Genomic DNA, 21,978 nt, shown 5'->3' with positions numbered 1-21,978 from the left:
TATTTACCATATAATACTATTGCATGGTAAATAACGAATTCCTGTGTACATGCACATCTGTGCATGTACACTTGTGCCATGTGGCACACAGACATGCCCTGAGGGCATGTCTATGTGCCACATGGCACACAAGCCAGAAACAGGGGTGCTACAGGGTGTCAAAGTGACACCCTGTCCCCCTTGGCAATTCGGTATTTTTACCGATTCGGTAATTACTGAATCGGTATTTGCCATTGATTCCTATGGGCTATATTCCTATAGGAATCAATGGCAAATACCGATTCGGTAATTACCGAATCGGTAAATACCGAATCCTACCGATTCGGTATTTGTTACCAAATAATTACCTACATCAGATTTACCGATTCATGAATACCGAATCGGTAAAATTTGGTATTTATGAATCGGTAAATCTGATTTACCTACATCTAGCCCTTAGTCTTTGTGTTGAAATATTTCCGCACCACTTGAGATCTTGGCTGGGTGTGAGTTGGTCCTGCTGAGGAGTCACTTGGATGAGGGTGGCTGGCTCCCTCTCTGCCCGTTACCCCTTCCTCAGCCGCACCCTCAAAAGGATTGTCCTTGGGGCTGGTACTGCCAGTTTTGTTGCTGCTGTCCCTGCTGATGTCCCTGGTTACCTCTTTGTTAACCTTGTTGGAAGGTTTGGTGTGATGCCACAGGTTGGTGGGTCCCCCTACCTGTTGACCTCCTAGATGGTGTCCCTCTTCTCATACCTCTGACCTCTGAACTGCAGCAACCCATTGACCTTGCTGTTTCCTTGTCCTTCTTTAGTTGGTTCAGTTTGTCATCAACTGGTGCGCCCAACAGTTGTTCCCCATTGAAGGGTGTGTTGAGGATGTTGTTCTGAACTTCATTCTTGAAGCCTGATATCCTTAGCCAGGCATGCCTCCTTTCTGTGATGCCCAGCATCATTTGCCTGCTTGATGTCTCGGCTGCGTCCAGGGCAGACTTCAGACATGTATTTGCCATGTTTTTCCCTTCTTCTACCAGGTGGCTCGCCCTTCTCTGGTATTGCTCCGATTCGTGCTTTAGGAGTTCGCCCACTTCTTCCCAGTGCTGGTATGCGTGTCTGTTGATGAGCGCATTGGAATTGGCGATGCGCCATTGTATCGCCGCCCTTCTTTCCATTATTCTACCCATTAGGTCCATCCTCTTGCTCTCTATGTCTGGTGGTGGGCCAGTATATGTGGGTATATTTGCCCTCTTTCTAGCCGTGGATGTGATGATTGAGTCGGCTGGTACTGAACCCCCTAATGTACATGGGGTCCTTTGAAGAATGTTTATATTTCTTTGCTCGTGGAGTTACTGCGTTACACATAGCAGGCTTCTTGAAGGCCTCCTTCCCCTGGTCCAGTACACTTGGTAGCATGGGCAGGAACTGGCTTCTAGTCTGAGATGGCAATAATGTCTCCAAGAGGAAGCAAGATTGAGGTTTTTCTTCCTCTAGCTGCACTCCATATGTGCCTGCAGCTCTTTTGATGGCTTGATTGTAGATTCCTATGTCGTCCGGTGGCGAAGGCCTCAACGGGTAGGATTCTACACCCTCTTCCGGTGATGCGGCGTCGAGATCCTGCCACTGCAAGTCCTGAGCCTCCAAGGATGTCGAGTCCTGGTAAGTTTGCTCATCTTTCTCCCCTTCGGCGTCCCCGTAGTACAGCTCTTCCTCTTCCCGTTCCTCTCCAGGTTCAGGTGTGGTCGGTGGTACAAATTCCTCGATGCACCTTTCGGCTTCGGCCGTGGTTTTTGACCGAATGCTGTAAAATTTCATCTTTTCATCGAAGTCTTTCTTGCGTTGCAATATGCTTGCCATTTCGGCCTCAAGCCTTTTCTTCTTTTCCATCTCAGCCGCGTGTTTGGTTTCAAGGGTTTCGGCTTTTCTCTTCGCGGTTGTCGACGTCGAAGTCGTAACCGCTTTCAGGCCTTCGTTTTTCGACATTGAGGCCTCTTTTTCATGGCTGCTTTTCGACGCCTTTCCTTTGTCTTGAGATTTTGCTGTCTAGGAGTCCTTTTCAAAGGAACCAACGGGCTGCTTGTCCTTGGATGCAGTTGTCGATGTCGAGTGCTTCAATGGCAATGCTCCCTTCAAGGACTTTGACTCGCTTCTGTGAGTATCAGTGGAGTGTTTGACGACTCTCTTACCTCCTTCTACGTTTTCTTTTCGACCTCAACGACTAAGGCGTCCACCAGTCCTTCTGCGATGTTGTCTTCCTCTCCACTGGAGAGTCCCAAATCTCAGAGCGATGGAGGTGTCCCCTGCCCCTGCATGTTGTAATTTGCTCTTCTTTGCCTCTCCTTTACTCTGAGGGTCTTCGGGGTGAACGCTGCGCAGGCGTTGCAGTCCTCGCTTCGATGGTCAAGTGGCAGGCAGAGATTGCAAACAGGGCGTTTGCTATTTTTGTCCATTCTTGTGGTGGCAGTTTGCACAGAATTTAAATGGAGTTTTGTCCTTCACCACGCCCAGGGAGCCCCCTGCATGCGCGTTCTCTGTAGAAACATCGAATTCTTCAATGTTCTCTCCTCCTTCGTCGACTTCTGTCTTTAGTTGTAATCCGGTGTTTTCTCCGGTAATATTTTCGATGTGTTTGTAGATTTTTCGTTGATTCTTCTCTCCAAAGTTTTGGAGCTCCTTCACTATTGATCCAGACCCATCGACGGAAAAAAGAATCTCAAGATGGCGACCAAAGGAGGGAGCTTCCGGGGGAAGCACGTTGACATCACGAAGGACAAAAAATGGTGGTATGTCGACGCTCACCTGGGCCACAAAAAAAAAGTAAGTGAAGAAATACTACAATTCCGGACCCAACCACTAGATGGCGGGATAATGCTCAGCATAGTGAATCCAGAAAGATTCACGCTGCAAAAATTTAATTTCCTATAGCATCTGATGTGGAAATTGGTTGTCATCCTTATATGAATGTATGTACCTATTAATATGAGTTTCCTCTTTTTCCCTTAGAGGAATATTCTCCTACAAAGTTCTTCCTGAGTTGAGGGATTCAAGAAATCCACCTTGAGTGAGCGGCAGAATAGACCAAAGAACCCTTTCCTTGTCCCCCCCATCTTTCCACTTTTCCCAGGGTGTTTTACCACTCACAGCTGTCTTACTTACTGATCGTGGAGGTTAAACACTCCGCAGAAGAAGGATTATCGCCATTCCTGGTTTCAGTTGAGTGGACCTGGCAACATTTGCATTAGGACCCATGGCGCCCTTGCTACGCTGCTGTGTCTGCATTAGGAACCATGACACCCTTGCTACGCTGCAGTGTCTGCATTAGGACCCCTGGCACCCTTGCTACGCTGCTGTGTCTGCATTAGGAACCATGACGCCCTTGCTACGCTGCTGTGTCTGCATTAGGAACCATGACACTCTTGCTATGTTGCAGTGTCTGCATTAGGACCCCTGGCACCCTTGCTACGCTGCTGTGTCTGCATTAGGAACCATGACGCCCTTGCTACGCTGCTGTGTCTGCATTAGGAACCATGACACCCTTGCTACGCTGCAGTGTCTGCATTAGGACCCCTGGCACCCTTGCTACGCTGCTGTTCTTGCATTAGGAACCATGACGCCCTTGCTACGCTGCTGTGTCTGCATTAGGACCCATGACGCCCTTGCTACGCTGCTGTGTCTGCATTAGGACCCATGACGCCCTTGCACAGCTGTGTCTGCATTAGGACCCATGACGCCCTTGCACAGCTGTGTCTGCAGTAGGAACCATGACACCCTTGCTACACTGCAGTGTCTGCATTAGGAACCATGACACCCTTGCTACGCTGCTGTGTCTGCATTAGGAACCATGACACCCTTGCTACGCTGCTGTGTCTGCATTAGGAACCATGACACCCTTGCTACGCTGCAGTGTCTGCATTAGGACCCCTGGCACCCTTGCTACGCTGCTGTGTCTGCATTAGGAACCATGACGCCCTTGCTACGCTGCTGTGTCTGCATTAGGAACCATGACGCCCTTGCTACGCTGCAGTGTCTGCATTAGGACCCCAGGCACCCTTGCTACGCTGCTGTTCTTGCATTAGGAACCATGACGCCCTTGCTACGCTGCTGTGTCTGCATTAGGACCCATGACGCCCTCGCTATGCTGCTGTGTCTGCATTAGGACCCATGACGCCCTTGCACAGCTGTGTCTGCATTAGGACCCATGACGCCCTTGCACAGCTGTGTCTGCATTAGGAACCATGACACCCTTGCTACACTGCAGTGTCTGCATTAGGAACCATGACACCCTTGCTACGCTGCTGTGTCTGCATTAGGAACCATGACACCCTTGCTACGCTGCAGTGTCTGCATTAGGACCCCTGGCACCCTTGCTACGCTGCTGTGTCTGCATTAGGAACCATGACGCCCTTGCTACGCTGCTGTGTCTGCATTAGGAACCATGACACCCTTGCTACGCTGCAGTGTCTGCATTAGGACCCCTAGCACCCTTGCTACGCTGCTGTGTCTGCATTATGAACCATGACGCCCTTGCTACGCTGCTGTGTCTGCATTAGGAACCATGACACCCTTGCTACGCTGCAGTGTCTGCATTAGGACCCCTGGCACCCTTGCTACGCTGCTGTTCTTGCATTAGGAACCATGACGCCCTTGCTACGCTGCTGTGTCTGCATTAGGACCCATGACACCCTTGCTACGCTGCTGTGTCTGCATTAGGACCCATGATGCCCTTGCACAGCTGTGTCTGCATTAGGACCCCTGGCACCCTTGCCATGCTGCTGTGTCTGCATTAGGACCCCTGGCACCCTTGCTACGCTGCTGTGTCTGCATTAGGACCCCTGGCACCCTTGCTACGCTGCTGTGTCTGCATTAGGAACCATGACGCCCTTGCTACGCTGCAGTGTCTGCATTAGGAACCATGACGCCTTTTCTACACTGCAGTGTCTGCATTAGGAACCATGACGCCCTTGCTACGCTGCTGTGTCTGCATTAGGAACCATGACGCCTTTTCTACACTGCAGTGTCTGCATTAGGAACCATGACGCCCTTGCTACGCTGCTGTGTCTGCATTAGGAACCATGACGCCCTTGCTACGCTGCTGTGTCTGCATTAGGACCCATGACGCCCTTGCACAGCTGTGTCTGCATTAGGAACCATGACACCCTTGCTACACTGCAGTGTCTGCATTAGGAACCATGACACCCTTGCTACACTGCTGTGTCTGCATTAGGAACCATGACACCCTTGCTACGCTGCAGTGTCTGCATTAGGACCCCTGGCACCCTTGCTACGCTGCTGTGTCCGCATTAGGAACCATGACGCCCTTGCTACGCTGCTGTGTCTGCATTAGGAACCATGACACCCTTGCTACGCTGCAGTGTCTGCATTAGGACCCCTGGCACCCTTGCTACGCTGCTGTGTCTGCATTAGGACCCCTGGCACCCTTGCTACGCTGCTGTGTCTGCATTAGAAACCATGACGCCCTTGCTACGCTGCTGTGTCTTCATTAGGAGCCCTGGCACCCTTGCTACGCTGCTGTGTCTGCATTAGGACCCCTGGCACCCTTGCTACGCTGCTGTGTCTGCATTAGGACCCATGACGCCCTTGCTACGCTGCTGTGTCTGCATTAGAAACCATGACACCCTTGCTACGCTGCTGTGTCTGCATTAGGAACCATGACACCCTTGCTACGCTGCTGTGTCTGCATTAGAAACCATGACACCCTTGCTACGCTGCTGTGTCTGCATTAGGACCCATGGCGCCCTTGCTACGCTGCTGTGTCTGCATTAGGAACCCTGGCACCCTTGCTAAGCTGCAGTGTCTGCATTAGGAACCATGACACCCTTGCTACGCTGCTGTGTCTGCATTAGGACCCCTGGCACCCTTGCTACGCTGCTGTGTCTGCATTCGGAACCATGACGCCCTTGCTACGCTGCTGTGTCTGCATTAGGACCCCTGGCACCCTTGCTACGCTGCTGTGTCTGCATTAGGACCCCTGGCACCCTTGCTACGCTGCTGTGTCTGCATTAGGAACCATGACACCCTTGCTACGCTGCAGTGTCTGCATTAGGACCCATGACGCCCTTGCTACTCTGCTGTGTCTGCATTAGGACCCATGACGCCCTTGCACAGCTGTGTCTGCATTAGGAACCATGACACCCTTGTTACGCTGCAGTGTCTGCATTAGGAACCATGACACCCTTGCTACGGTGCAGTGTCTGCATTAGGAACCATGACGCTCTTGCTACTCTGCTGTGTCTGCATTAGGACCCCTGGCACCCTTGCTACGCTGCTGTGTCTGCATTAGGAACCATGACGCCCTTGCTACGCTGCTGTGTCTGCATTAGGACCCCTGGCACCCTTGCTACGCTGCTGTGTCTGCATTAGGAACCATGACGTCCTTGCTACGCTGCTGTGTCTGCATTAGGACCCCTGGCACCCTTGCTACGCTGCTGTGTCTGCATTAGGAACCACAATGCCGTTGCTACCCTGCAGTGTCTGCATTAGGACCCATGACGCCCTTGCTACGCTGCTGTGTCTGCATTAGGACCCATGACGCCCTTGCACAGCTGTGTCTGCATTAGGAACCATGACACCCTTGCCATGGTGCTGTCTCTGCATTAGGAACCATGACACCCTTGCTACGCTGCAGTGTCTGCATTAGGAACCATGACGCCCTTGCTACGCTGCTGTGTCTGCATTAGGACCCCTGGCACCCTTGCTACGCTGTTGTGTCTGCATTAGGACCCATGACGCCCTTGCTACGCTGCTGTGTCTGCATTAGGACCCCTGGCACCCTTGCTACGCTGCTGTGTCTGCATTAGGAACCATGACGTCCTTGCTACGCTGCTGTGTCAGCATTAGGACCCCTGGCACCCTTGCTACGCTGCTGTGTCTGCATTAGGAACCATGACGCCCTTGCTACGCTGCAGTGTCTGCATTAGGACCTCTGGCGCCCTTGCTACGCTGCTGTGTCTGCATTAGGAACCATGACGCACTTGCTACGCTGCTGTGTCTGCATTAGGACCGCTGGCACCCTTGCTACGCTGCTGTGTCTGCATTAGGAACCATGACACCCTTGCTACGCTGCAGTGTCTGCATTAGGAACCATGATGCCCTTGCTACGCTGCTGTGTCTGCATTAGGACCCCTGGCACCCTTGCTACGCTGCTGTGTCTGCATTAGGAACCATGACACCCTTGCTACACTGCTGTGTCTGCATTAGGACCCCTGGCACCCTTGCTACGCTGCTGTGTCTGCATTAGGAACCATGACGTCCTTGCTACGCTGCTGTGTCAGCATTAGGACCCATGGCACCCTTGCTACGCTGCTGTGTCTGCATTAGGAACCATGACGCCCTTGCTACGCTGCAGTGTCTGCATTAGGACCCCTGGCACCCTTGCTACGCTGCTGTGTCTGCATTAGGAACCATGACGCCCTTGCTACGCTGCTGTGTCTGCATTAGGACCCCTGGCACCCTTGCTACGCTGCTGTGTCTGCATTAGGAACCATGACACCCTTGCTACGCTGCAGTGTCTGCATTAGGAACCATGATGCCCTTGCTACGCTGCTGTGTCTGCATTAGGACCCCTGGCACCCTTGCTACGCTGCTGTGTCTGCATTAGGAACCATGACACGCTTGCTATGCTGCAGTGTCTGCATTAGGAACCATGATGCACTTGCTATGCTGCTGTGTCTGCATTAGGACCCCTGGCACCCTTGCTACGCTGCTGTGTCTGCATTAGGAACCATGACGCCCTTGCTACGCTGCTGTGTCTGCATTAGAACCCATGGCGCCCTTGCTACGCTGCTGTGTCTGCATTAGGAACCATGACACCCTTGCTACGCTGCAGTGTCTGCATTAGGAACCATGATGCCCTTGCTACGCTGCTGTGTCTGCATTAGGACCCCTGGCACCCTTGCTACGCTGCTGTGTCTGCATTAGGAACCATGACACGCTTGCTATGCTGCAGTGTCTGCATTAGGAACCATGATGCACTTGCTATGCTGCTGTGTCTGCATTAGGACCCCTGGCACCCTTGCTACGCTGCTGTGTCTGCATTAGGAACCATGACGCCCTTGCTACGCTGCTGTGTCTGCATTAGAACCCATGGCGCCCTTGCTACGCTGCTGTGTCTGCATTAGGAACCCTGGCACCCTTGCTAAGCTGCAGTGTCTGCATTAGGAACCATGACACCCTTGCTACGCTGCTGTGTCTGCATTAGGAACCATGACACCCTTGCTACGCTGCAGTGTATGCATTAGGACCCCTGGCACCCTTGCTACGCTGCTGTGTCTGCATTAGGAACCATGACGCCCTTGGTACGCTGCTGTGTCTGCATTAGGACCCCTGGCACCCTTGCTACGCTGCTGTGTCTGCATTAGGACCCACGGCACCCTTGCTACGCTGCTGTGACTGCATTAGAACCCCTGGCACCCTTGCTTCGCTGCTGTGTCTGCATTAGGACCCATGACGCCCTTGCTAAGCTGCAGTGTCTGCATTAGGAACCATGACACCCTTGCTACGCTGCTGTGTCTGCATTAGGAACCATGACACCCTTGCTACGCTGCAGTGTCTGCATTAGGACCCCTGGCACCCTTGCTTCGCTGCTGTGTCTGCATTCGGAACCATGACGCCCTTGCTACGCTGCTGTGTCTGCATTAGGACCCCTGGCACCCTTGCTACGCTGCTGTGTCTGCATTAGGACCCCTGGCACCCTTGCTACGCTGCTGTGTCTGCATTAGGACCCATGACGCCCTTGCTACGCTGCTGTGTCTGCATTAGAAACCATGACACCCTTGCTACGCTGCTGTGTCTGCATTAGGACCCATGGCGCCCTTGCTACGCTGCTGTGTCTGCATTAGGAACCCTGGCACCCTTGCTACGCTGCTGTCTCTGCATTAGGACCCCTGGCACCCTTGCTACGCTGCTGTGTCTGCATTAGGAACCATGACACCCTTGCTACGCTGCTGTGTCTGCATTAGGACCCATGGCGCCCTTGCTACGCTGCTGTGTCTGCATTAGGACCCCTGGCACCCTTGCTACGCTGTTGTGTCTGCATTAGGAACCATGACACCCTTGCTACGCTGCTGTGTCTGCATTAGGACCCATGACGCCCTTGCTACGCTGCTGTGTCTGCATTAGGACCCCTGGCACCCTTGCTACGCTGCTGTGTCTGCATTAGGACCCATGACGCCCTTGCTACGCTGCTGTGTCTGCATTAGAAACAATGACACCCTTGCTACGCTGCTGTGTCTGCATTAGGAACCATGACACCCTTGCTACGCTGCTGTGTCTGCATTAGGAACCATGAAGCCCTTGCTGCGCTGCAGTGTCTGCATTAGGACCCCTGGCACCCTTGCTACGCTGCTGTGTCTGCATTAGGAACAATCACTCCCTTGCTACGCTGCTGTGTCTGCATTAGGACCCATGGCACCCTTGCTACGCTGCTGTGTCTGCATTAGGAACCATGATGCCCTTGCTACGCTGCTGTGTCTGCATTAGGACCCCTGGCACCCTTGCTACGCTGCTGTGTCTGCATTAGGACCCATGACGCCCTTGCTACGCTGCTGTGTCTTCATTAGGACCCCTTGCACCCTTGCTACGCTGCTGTGTCTGCATTAGGACCCCTGGCACCCTTGCTACGCTGCTGTGTCTGCATTAGGACCCATGACGCCCTTGCTACGCTGCTGTGTCTGCATTAGGACCCATGACGCCCTTGCTACGCTGCTGTGTCTGCATTAGGACCCCTGGCACCCTTGCTACGCTGCTGTGTCTGCATTAGGAACCATGACGCCCTTGCTACGCTGCTGTGTCTGCATTAGGACCCCTGGCACCCTTGCTACGCTGCTGTGTCTGCATTAGGAACCATGACTCCCTTGCTACGCTGCTGTGTCTGCATTAGGACCCATGGCACCCTTGCTACGCTGCTGTGTCTGCATTAGGACCCATGACGCCCTTGCTACGCTGCTGTGTCTGCATTAGGACCCCTGGCGCCCTTGCTACGCTGCTGTGTCTGCATTAGGACCCCTGGCACCCTTGCTACGCTGCTGTGTCTGCATTAGGACCCATGACGCCCTTGCTATGCTGCTGTGTCTGCATTAGGACCCCTGGCGCCCTTGCTACGCTGCTGTGTCTGCATTTGGACCCCTTGTACCCTTGTTGCGCTGCTGTGTCTGCATTAGGAACCATGACGCCCTTGCTACGCTGCAGTGTCTGCATTAGGAACCATGACGCCCTTGCTACGCTGCTGTGTCTGCATTAGGAACCATGACGCCCTTGCTACGCTGCTATGTCTGCCTTAGGAACCATGACGCCCTTGCTACTCTGCAGTGTCTGCATTAGGAACCATGACGCCCTTGCTACGCTGCAGTGTCTGCATTAGGATCCCTGGCGCCCTTGCTACGCTGCTGTGTCTGCATTAGGACCCAGGGCGCCCTTGCTACGCTGCTGTGTCTGCATTAGGATCCCTGGCGCCCTTGCTACGCTGCAGTGTCTGCATTAGGACCCCTGGCACCCTTGCTACGCTGCTGTGTCTGCATTAGGATCCCTGGCGCCCTTGCTACGCTGCTGTGTCTGCATTAGGACCCATGGCGCCCTTGCTACGCTGCTGTGTCTGCATTAGGATCCCTGGCGCCCTTGCTACGCTGCAGTGTCTGCATTAGGACCCCTGGCACCCTTGCTACGCTGCTGTGTCTGCATTAGGATCCCTGGCGCCCTTGCTACGCTGCTGTGTCTGCATTAGGACCCATGACGCCCTTGCACAGCTGTGTCTGCATTAGGATCCCTGGCACCCTTGCTACGCTGCTGTGTCTGCATTAGGAACCATGACGTCCTTGCTACGCTGCTGTGTTAGCATTAGGACCCCTGGCACCCTTGCTACGCTGCTGTGTCTGCATTAGGAACCATGACGCCCATGCTACGCTGCAGTGTCTGCATTAGGACCCCTGGCGCCCTTGCTACGCTGCTGTGTCTGCATTAGGACCCATGGCGCCCTTGCTATGCTGCTGTGTCTGCATTAGGACCCATGGCGCCCTTGCTACGCTGCTGTGTCTGCATTAGGATCCCTGGCGCCCTTGCTACGCTGCAGTGTCTGCATTAGGACCCCTGGCACCCTTGCTACGCTGCTGTGTCTGCATTAGGATCCCTGGCGCCCTTGCTACGCTGCTGTGTCTGCATTAGGACCCATGACGCCCTTGCACAGCTGTGTCTGCATTAGGATCCCTGGCACCCTTGCTACGCTGCTGTGTCTGCATTAGGAACCATGACGTCCTTGCTACGCTGCTGTGTCAGCATTAGGACCCCTGGCACCCTTGCTACGCTGCTGTGTCTGCATTAGGAACCATGGCGCCCTTGCTACGCTGCTGTGTCTGCATTAGGACCCATGGCGCCCTTGCTACGCTGCTGTGTCTGCATTAGGACCCATGGCGCCCTTGCTACGCTGCTGTGTCTGCATTAGGATCCCTGGCGCCCTTGCTACGCTGCAGTGTCTGCATTAGGACCCCTGGCACCCTTGCTACGCTGCTGTGTCTGCATTAGGATCCCTGGCGCCCTTGCTACGCTGCTTTGTCTGCATTAGGACCCATGACGCCCTTGCACAGCTGTGTCTGCATTAGGATCCCTGGCACCCTTGCTACGCTGCTGTGTCTGCATTAGGAACCATGACGTCCTTGCTACGCTGCTGTGTCAGCATTAGAACCCCTGGCACCCTTGCTACGCTGCTGTGTCTGCATTAGGAACCATGACGCCCTTGCTACGCTGCTATGTCTGCCTTAGGAACCATGACGCCCTTGCTACTCTGCAGTGTCTGCATTAGGAACCATGACGCCCTTGCTACGCTGCAGTGTCTGCATTAGGATCCCTGGCGCCCTTGCTACGCTGCTGTGTCTGCATTAGGACCCATGGCGCCCTTGCTACGCTGCTGTGTCTGCATTAGGATCCCTGGCGCCCTTGCTACGCTGCAGTGTCTGCATTAGGACCCCTGGCACCCTTGCTACGCTGCTGTGTCTGCATTAGGATCCCTGGCGCCCTTGCTACGCTGCTGTGTCTGCATTAGGACCCATGGCGCCCTTGCTACGCTGCTGTGTCTGCATTAGGATCCCTGGCGCCCTTGCTACGCTGCTGTGTCTGCATTAGGACCCCTGGCACCCTTGCTACGCTGCTGTGTCTGCATTAGGATCCCTGGCGCCCTTGCTATGCTGCTGTGTCTGCATTAGGATCCCTGGCGCCCTTGCTACGCTGCTGTGTCTGCATTAGGACCCATGACGCCCTTGCACAGCTGTGTCTGCATTAGGATCCCTGGCGCCCTTGCTACGCTGCTGTGTCTGCATTAGGATCCCTGGCGCCCTTGCTACGCTGCTGTGTCAGCATTAGGACCCATGGCGCCCTTGCTACGCTGCTGTGTCAGCATTAGGACCCATGGCACCCTTGCTACGCTGCTGTGTCTGCATTAGGACCCATGACGCCCTTGCTACGCTGCTGTGTCTGCATTAGGACCCCTGGCACCCTTGCTACGCTGCTGTGTCTGCATTAGGAACCATGACGCCCTTGCTACGCTGCAGTGTCTGCATTAGGACCCCTGGCGCCCTTGCTACGCTGCTGTGTCTGCATTAGGACCCATGGCGCCCTTGCTACGCTGCTGTGTCTGCATTAGGATCCCTGGCGCCCTTGCTACGCTGCAGTGTCTGCATTAGGCCCCCTGGCACCCTTGCTACGCTGCAGTGTCTGCATTAGGACCCCTGGCGCCCTTGCTACGCTGCTGTGTCTGCATTAGGACCCATGGCGCCCTTGCTACGCTGCTGTGTCTGCATTAGGATCCTTGGCGCCCTTGCTACGCTGCAGTGTCTGCATTAGGACCCCTGGCACCCTTGCTACGCTGCTGTGTCTGCATTAGGATCCCTGGTGCCCTTGCTACGCTGCTGTGTCTGCATTAGGACCCATGACGCCCTTGCACAGCTGTGTCTGCATTAGGATCCCTGGCACCCTTGCTACGCTGCTGTGTCTGCATTAGGAACCATGACGTCCTTGCTACGCTGCTGTGTCAGCATTAGGACCCCTGGCACCCTTGCTACGCTGCTGTGTCTGCATTAGGAACCATGACGCCCTTGCTACGCTGCTATGTCTGCCTTAGGAACCATGACGCCCTTGCTACTCTGCAGTGTCTGCATTAGGAACCATGACGCCCTTGCTACGCTGCAGTGTCTGCATTAGGATCCCTGGCGCCCTTGCTACGCTGCTGTGTCTGCATTAGGACCCATGGCACCCTTGCTACGCTGCTGTGTCTGCATTAGGATCCCTGGCGCCCTTGCTACGCTGCAGTGTCTGCATTAGGACCCCTGGCACCCTTGCTACGCTGCTGTGTCTGCATTAGGATCCCTGGCGCCCTTGCTACGCTGCTGTGTCTGCATTAGGACCCATGGCGCCCTTGCTACGCTGCTGTGTCTGCATTAGGATCCCTGGCGCCCTTGCTACGCTGCTGTGTCTGCATTCGGACCCCTGGCACCCTTGCTACGCTGCTGTGTCTGCATTAGGATCCCTGGCGCCCTTGCTACGCTGCTGTGTCTGCATTAGGATCCCTGGCGCCCTTGCTACGCTGCTGTGTCTGCATTAGGACCCATGACGCCCTTGCACAGCTGTGTCTGCATTAGGATCCCTGGCGCCCTTGCTACGCTGCTGTGTCTGCATTAGGATCCCTGGCGCCCTTGCTACGCTGCTGTGTCAGCATTAGGACCCATGGCGCCCTTGCTACGCTGCTGTGTCAGCATTAGGACCCATGGCGCCCTTGCTACGCTGCTGTGTCTGCATTAGTACCCATGACGACCTTGCTACGCTGCTGTGTCTGCATTAGGACCCCTGGCACCCTTGCTACGCTGCTGTGTCTGCATTAGGATCCCTGGCGCCCTTGCTACGCTGCTGTGTCTGCATTAGGACCCATGGCGCCCTTGCTACGCTGCTGTGTCTGCATTAGGAACCATGACGTCCTTGCTACGCTGCTGTGTCAGCATTAGGACCCCCGGCACCCTTGCTACGCTGCTGTGTCTGCATTAGGAACCATGGCGCCCTTGCTACGCTGCTATGTCTGCCTTAGGAACCATGACGCCCTTGCTACTCTGCAGTGTCTGCATTAGGAACCATGACGCCCTTGCTACGCTGCAGTGTCTGCATTAGGATCCCTGGCGCCCTTGCTACGCTGCTGTGTCTGCATTAGGATCCATGGCGCCCTTGCTACACTGCTGTGTCTGCATTAGGATCCCTGGCGCCCTTGCTACGCTGCAGTGTCTGCATTAGGACCCTGGCACCCTTGCTACGCTGCTGTGTCTGCATTAGGATCCCTGGCGCCCTTGCTACGCTGCTGTGTCTGCATTAGGACCCATGGCGCCCTTGCTACGCTGCTGTGTCTGCATTAGGATCCCTGACGCCCTTGCTACGCTGCTGTGTCTGCATTAGGACCCCTGGCACCCTTGCTACGCTGCTGTGTCTGCATTAGGATCCCTGGCGCCCTTGCTACGCTGCTGTGTCTGCATTAGGATCCCTGGCGCCCTTGCTACGCTGCTGTGTCTGCATTAGGACCCATGACGCCCTTGCACAGCTGTGTCTGCATTAGGATCCCTGGCGCCCTTGCTACGCTGCTGTGTCTGCATTAGGATCCCTGGCGCCCTTGCTACGCTGCTGTGTCAGCATTAGGACCCATGGCGCCCTTGCTACGCTGCTGTGTCAGCATTAGGACCCATGGCGCCCTTGCTACGCTGCTGTGTCTGCATTAGGACCCATGACGCCCTTGCTACGCTGCTGTGTCTGCATTAGGATCCCTGGCGCCCTTGCTACGCTGCTGTGTCTGCATTAGGACCCATGGCGCCCTTGCTACGCTGCTGTGTCTGCATTAGGATCCCTGGCGCCCTTGCTACGCTGCAGTGTCTGCATTAGGACCCCTGGCACCCTTGCTACGCTGCTGTGTCTGCATTAGGATCCCTGGCGCCCTTGCTACGCTGCTGTGTCTGCATTAGGACCCATGGCGCCCTTGCTACGCTGCTGTGTCTGCATTAGGATCCCTGGCGCCCTTGCTACTCTGCAGTGTCTGCATTAGGAACCATGACGCCCTTGCTACGCTGCAGTGTCTGCATTAGGATCCCTGGCGCCCTTGCTACGCTGCTGTGTCTGCATTAGGACCCATGGCGCCCTTGCTACGCTGCTGTGTCTGCATTAGGACATCAGAGCAGATTCAATGTCCGGTCGTTTTTTGGAGACAAAAATTTTACCTGTCCTAGAAAACTATTGGGATAACATCACGGTACCATTGGACAGGAAACTCATTTTCCAGTTAAGGTCAGGATCTATCCCCCTTAGGAAATTGACATCTGGTTGGCACAGACCCACTAATAGCCTATGTCCTTTATGTGAAAATGCCGAGGAGAGCATAGGACATTTTCTCTTTTCATGTGAAGCCTATGCGAATCCAAGGAGGAAATGGCTCTCGCCGGTATGCAAAAATCTGGGGACACGCGATAGTTCCGTGGCCTTAAGAATCCTATGTACAACCAATCATGATTCGATTGTCATGGGTGTCGCCAAATACATGGGTTGGGCTTGGGCGATAAGACGACGGTCTTTAGGGGATCGCAGGTAATTTAGTTATTCCTTTTAATAAACTTTTATTGGTATAAATTGTTTTATCTGTAATTGTATGAGCTGCACTGTGTTTAATGTATTTTTATCCTGTAATATGTATTTTGTGTAATTGTTCTGATTTTATGTGCTTTTATGAGAATTGTCTCGAATAAAGCTTATACAACAACAACATTAGGATCCCTGGCGCCCTTGCTACGCTGCAGTGTCTGCATTAGGACCCCTGGCACCCTTGCTACGCTGCTGTGTCTGCATTAGGATCCCTGGCGCCCTTGCTACGCTGCTGTGTCTGCATTAGGACCCATGGCGCCCTTGCTACGCTGCTGTGTCTGCATTAGGATCCCTGGCGCCCTTGCTACGCTGCTGTGTCTGCATTAGGACCCCTGGCACCCTTGCTACGCTGCTGTGTCTGCATTAGGATCCCTGGCGTCCTTGCTACGCTGCTGTGTCTGCATTAGGATCCCTGGCGCCCTTGCTACGCTGCTGTGTCTGCATTAGGACCCATGACGCCCTTGCACAGCTGTGTCTGCATTAGGATCCCTGGCGCCCTTGCTACGCTGCTGTGTCAGCATTAGGACCCATGGCGCCCTTGCTACGCTGCTGTGTCAGCATTAGGACCCATGGCGCCATTGCTACGCTGCTGTGTCTGCATTAGGACCCATGGCGCCCTTGCTACGCTGCTGTGTCAGCATTAGGACCCATGGCACCCTTGCTACGCTGCTGTGTCTGCATTAGGACCCCTGGCACCCTTGCTACGCTGCTGTGTCAGCATTAGGACCCATGGCGCCCTTGCTACGCTGCTGTGTCTGCATTAGGACCCATGGCGCCCTTGCTACGCTGCTGTGTCTGCATTAGGATCCCTGGCGCCCTTGCTACGCTGCTGTGTCTGCATTAGGACCCATGACGCCCTTGCACAGCTGTGTCTGCATTAGGATCCCTGGCGCCCTTGCTACGCTGCTGTGTCTGCATTAGGATCCCTGGCGCCCTTGCTACGCTGCTGTGTCTGCATTAGGACCCATGACGCCCTTGCACAGCTGTGTCTGCATTAGGATCCCTGGCGCCCTTGCTACGCTGCTGTGTCTGCATTAGGATCCCTGGCGCCCTTGCTACGCTGCTGTGTCAGCATTAGGACCCATGGCGCCCTTGCTACGCTGCTGTGTCTGCATTAGGACCCATGACGCCCTTGCTACGCTGCTGTGTCTGCATTAGGATCCCTGGCGCCCTTGCTACGCTGCTGTGTCTGCATTAGGACCCATGGCGCCCTTGCTACGCTGCTGTGTCAGCATTAGGACCCATGGCGCCCTTGCTACGCTGCTGTGTCTGCATTAGGACCCATGACGCCCTTGCTACGCTGCTGTGTCTGCATTAGGACCCCTGGCACCCTTGCTACTCTGCTGTTCTTGCATTCAGACCTCCTGAGGAGGACAGGAACCCTGCACATATTCAATTTTTGTTTTCTTTCTAAACATCCGGGATCATTGACAGGAAATGCCATGAGTTCAGTGTGATGTTGGAGCCAGAGCAGTCTTTTCTGGCTCACACCTTGGGAAGCGTCACCAGAAGCTGGAGCTGGCTTCCGGCAGGGCCCGGCAGAGTGGATCAAAGCGTTCCCCTGCATCTGATATCAATGAAGCACGTCACTCTGAAAGGATACCATCTGTGCTTCACTTCACACCCAGAGGAGCGTTTGATGCATCAGACGGCCAACATTTAGGTCATCTCTGTGAGATCTTGGAAGACACAGGTTTATTCCTCAAATACTGAAAGGAGGAAACAGACCCCATTCCAATGAGGAGGTCCCACCTCACCGCAGCGCGTCAGAAGCTGTGTACACGCCCCTTTTTATTTAAAGGGGCCAGGCAGTCAAAGATGTCCCATTATGTCTCAAAGCCCAACTTTCATTAGAAAAAGTAATAGCATAGAGAGTGCATTGTTGGTGATTGTTGACGATGCAGGGCTGTGTAAAGAGAACTGGTTCTCACCTCTGGATGACCACGCCCATGTTTAATGGAGCCCAGTAAACTCATTCCTGCGCGGTGCCTGCCACGATGTACTGGCATATGCAGGGGGGGTACCATAGGTGCCGCATGTGCACCCCCCATCCCCCAGAATCCCTAAGGGCCCACTACAGGCCCCCAATGCTGGGAACCGCATGCCTTTCCGTGGCGGCATTGCCGCCACGGAAAGTTATGACCCCGCATCTATGCTAATATGGATGGCAGTGTCTACCAGACACCGCCACCAAATTAAGAGCTTTTCCGCCTGGTAGGCAATCGGGCAGATTGCCTACATGGAAAACCGGCGGAGGGTCTTTCCGTCCGCCAGGGTCCCTCCCCCCATAGTAATATGGCGAGGGTAATTGGCCTGCGGGCGGCGCTAATGTCGGGCGGATCTGCACCACCATGCGGGCGGTGGCGATCCACCCGACATGCTAATGGGCCCCGAAGTCTTCAGCCTCTTGAAGACTTCAAGAAGTGAGCAGGAGGCTTTTATATGTAGCGCCAGGTCGTTCCTTACTTTAGGAACGATGTAGGAGAAGGCTCGACCACCGGGCCTGGTTGTCTGTATGTGTGGGATTTGTGCAAGTGTGAGTCGAGATGAGCGGAAGTGTCTAAAAGATTTGTGATGCGATGGTTGAGGTACGCTGGGCCAGTGTTATGTAGTGCCTTGAAAGTGTGGGTGAGGAGTATGAATTTTGCTCAGTTGTGAATGGAAAGCCGGTGGCATCTTCTTCGGGTGTGGTGTGATGTGAGTGCGGCATGGGAGATTGAGAGTGAGTCTGGCTGGAGAGTTCTGCGTAGTCTGCAGCCTTCTTGCCTGTGACAAAGACGTGCATGATGGTTTTCTGGGTGCTGTTTGGGAGGCGTTTGAAAATCTTCCTCAGTATGTTCAGGGCATTGATAAGCGACACTTCAATGAAAATAATGCCCCACTCAGCTTGAAGAGCGCTCGTTGTGTCATTGTACAGTTTTACCTTTTTGCCCCTTTGACACAAGGAGACACAATCTATCAGAGAATACAAACAGTTTGCAACCTTGAAGAATGCATTGATCCTATTGGTGGCAGCTGAAACATGTCGACATCTTTATGCATTCAGTAGCAGACATGTAAGTTGTGGGAGAGGTAAACATTACAGTTGTATATACATGTCTTTAACCTTTTATTGTGTGTTGTTCTGTTTTACTTGATGGGTGTTCATTGTCATCAACAGTATATGTGTAAATGCTGATTAAGAAATTATAAATAAAATCAACTAATATAGTCTGTAGTAGGCTTTGAACTTACTTGCTTGAAATGTGTGCATTGGGCAAAAATAATAAATCATTTTGATTATTGAAAAAGGATTTGATTGTTGCATCCATTCATTTCATGGCCTCCAAGGGGGCTATAAGGGGGGCTGTGGCATTGAGGCTTCCCAGGGAAAGATGATGACTTTGACAAACCAACCCACTCTTCGGTACTGCCTACGTCTCACCTACAAGTAGATGCAACCTTTCTGAACCCCCTCCCCAGCAGACCCCAAGTAAGTGGCACTGTCCGCCATCGTGATGGGGTCCTTCAGCCACTATGCACTGAGTACCTGCTCGGCACCAAAGGACTGATACGTGGCCATCCTTTCTCTGCCGCGGCCTGGCATATCAGGTAACTACACTAAGAGATTCATTTATGGCATTTTGGCATAGGGCATCGCAGCGCTGACCTACAACAAAGTAAACGGGCAGGTATGCACCGTGGTTCAGCAATATGGTGCGCTCCTGTCCGTTCTGCCCGCTCTGGTGCCGGTGCGCTCCTGTCCGTTCTGCCCGCTCTGGAGCCGGTGCGCTCCTGTCCGTTCTGCCCGCTCTGGTGCCGGTGCGCTCCTGTTCGTTCTGCCCGCTCTGGTGCCTGTGCGCTCCTGTCCGTTCTGCCCGCTCTGGTGCCGGTGCACTCCTGTCCGTTCTGCCCGCTCTGGTGCCGGTCTCGCAGCCTAGCGTCTATGTTGGCACCCATGGCGCCTCCATTGCAGGCAGGGTTGTGTTTGTGCAGGAAGGGGCAGCGCGGCTAGGAAGGGAAGAGGCGTGGCGCCGCGGCTAGAGAGGGAAGAGGTGTGGCGCAGCGGCGCCGCGGCTAGAGAGGGAAGAGGTGTGGCGCAGCGGCGCCGCGGCTAGAGAGGGAAGAGGTGTGGCGCCGCGGCTAGGGAAGGAAGAGGCGTGGTGCCGCGGCTAGAGAGGGAAGAGGTGTGGCGCTGCGGCTAGAGAGGGAAGAGGTGTAGCATCCGCGGCTAGGGAAGGAAGAGGCGTGGCGCTGCGGCTAGAGAGGGAAGAGGTATGGCGCCGCGGCTAGAGAGGGAAGAGGTGTGGCGCCGCGGCTAGAGAGGGAAGAGGTATGGCGCCGCGGCTAGAGAGGGAAGAGGTGTGGCACCGTGGCTAGAGAGGGAAGAGGTATGGCGCCGCGGCTAGAGAGGGAAGAGGTGCGGCGCCGCGGCTAGAGAGGGAAGAGGTGTGGCGCCGCGGCTAGAGAAGGAAGAGGCGTGGCGCCGTGGCTAGAGAGGGAAGAGGTGTGGTGCCGCGGCTAGAGAGGGAAGAGGTGTGGCGCCGCGGCTAGGGAGGGAAGAGGTGTGGCGCCGCGGCTAGAGAGGGAAGAGGTGTGGCGCCGCGGCTAGGGAGGGAAGAGGTGTGGTGCCGCGGCTAGGGAAGGAAGAGGCGTGGCACCGCGGCTAGGAGGGAAGAGGTGTGGCGACGCGGCTAGAGAGGGAAGAGGTGTGGCGCCGCGGCTAGGGAGGGAAGAGGTGTGGCGCCGCGGCTTGAGAGGGAAGAGGTGTGGCGCCGCGGCTAGAGAGGGGAGAGGTGTGGCGCCGCAGCTAGGGAGGGAAGAGGTGTGGCACCGCGGCTAGGGAGGGAAGAGGTGTGGAGCCGCGGCTAGAGAGGGAAGAGGTGTAGCGCCGCGGCTAGGGAGGGAAGAGGTGTGGTGCCGCGGCTAGGGAGGGAAGAGGTGTGGCGACGCGGCTAGGGAGGGAAGAGGTGTGGCGCCCCGGCTAGAGAGGGAAGAGGTGTGGCACCGCGGCTAGAGAGGGAAGAGGTGTGGCGCCCGGGCTAGAGAGGGAAGAGGTGTGGCGCCGCGGCTAGGGAGGGAAGAGGTGTGGCGCCCCGGCTAGAGAGGGAAGAGGTGTGGCGCCGCGGCTAGGGAGGAAAGAGGTGTGGCGCTGTGGCTAGAGAGGGAAGAGGTGTGGCGTCGTGGCTAGAGAGGGAAGAGGTGTGGCGCCGCGGCTAGGGAAGGAAGAGGCGTGGCGCCGCGGCTAGGAGGGAAGAGGTGTGGCGTCGTGGCTAGAGAGGGAAGAGGTGTGGCACCGCGGCTAGGGCAGCTTCCTGCACACAAACAGTCCTATGAATAGTTTTCCTTTTTCCGCGTGTGCTGCGGAGTGGAAATAGGAGTAAACGAGGAGAAATGAACATATTTCTCCGTGTTGCGCTTCACATCGGGAGGCGTAGAGATTTTAAGCTTCCCCAGGTTTACATCACATTGTAAATTTGGAGCGGCGTCAAATTCCATGGGTGTTGCGTGGGAAGACCCACCACAACGCCCATGGGAGGCCTTCCCAGGCACTGACTATGGCATTGCAGTCATTTGCGTTGCGTCGCCGTACTCGTGATTTATGAGGCCACTCAAAGCCACGCAGGGTCGCTTTGCGATTCTTTGTAAATCTGATTCAGAGCCCTGCGTCACGCATGTATCGATTTACGTGGTGAAAAGTGAGACAGGGCTCTGTAAACAAGCCCCCTAGACCATACGACCCTACGGGAAGAAGGCCCTTGGCGCCAGACTTACCGACGCCCTTGCCGTACTTGGCGCTGTGCGCCCAGCCGGTGGCGGACACGAAGCCCAGGTGGCGGCACAGCACGTTGGCGTTCTCCAGCGTGAAGTCGTCGTCGCAGATGGTTCCCCACTCGTCCTTGTAGAAGACCTCGATGCGCCCCTCGTTGTGCTTCCGGGGGTAGCCGGCCAGCCGGAACTTCAGCTTGCCGGCCGGGCTCTGGCCTGTGGAGGGCACTGGGGTGGTCTGTTGGGCGTGGCCTAGGGCGATGCAGAGTCCGCAGATGAGGGGCAGGAGGTCCGTCCAGCCTGAGGAGCAGCACAGCTTCATGGCGCTAGAGGTCTGAAGATCCTGTGAATGGAAAGAAGTCATCAGGTGAGGGACAAACCAGAGAGAAGGAACATGTACTAAGTACCAGAGCTTTAAACACCTGCAAAGAGCTGTGGGCCTCCTCTTACAGGGCAGGGGATGCTGTGAGGTGAGAGCAGGGGCAACAGGGGGAGGAGCTTGAGAGAGGGCAGTGAGGCATCAGGGGGAGGAGCTTGAAAGAGGGCAGTGAGGCATCAGAGGGAGGGGCTGGAGTGAAGGCAGTGAGGCA

At 55.1% G+C, this 21,978-nt stretch overlaps 2 pseudogenes across 1 annotated transcript in view; both read right to left on the bottom strand.

Annotated features, from left to right (window-relative positions):
* LOC147668901 (lysyl oxidase homolog 3B pseudogene) overlaps positions 1-21,732 on the bottom strand; it is a 32,175-nt pseudogene extending 10,443 nt beyond the window's left edge. The window contains exon 1 of the transcript XR_015303782.1: positions 21,395-21,732. The product of XR_015303782.1 is annotated as a lysyl oxidase homolog 3B pseudogene (transcript). The remainder of the gene's footprint in view (positions 1-21,394) is intronic.
* LOC147668902 (uncharacterized) lies at positions 646-1,957 on the bottom strand (annotated as a pseudogene).
* Positions 21,733-21,978: the final 246 nt, after the last annotated feature.

Source organism: Lissotriton vulgaris, unplaced genomic scaffold (genome assembly GCF_964263255.1).
Source record: "Lissotriton vulgaris unplaced genomic scaffold, aLisVul1.2 SCAFFOLD_4263, whole genome shotgun sequence".
In the NCBI taxonomy this organism is placed as follows: domain Eukaryota; kingdom Metazoa; phylum Chordata; class Amphibia; order Caudata; family Salamandridae; genus Lissotriton; species Lissotriton vulgaris.
Note: the sequence above shows the minus strand (reverse complement) of the source record. Positions and strands in the feature narration are given on the sequence as shown.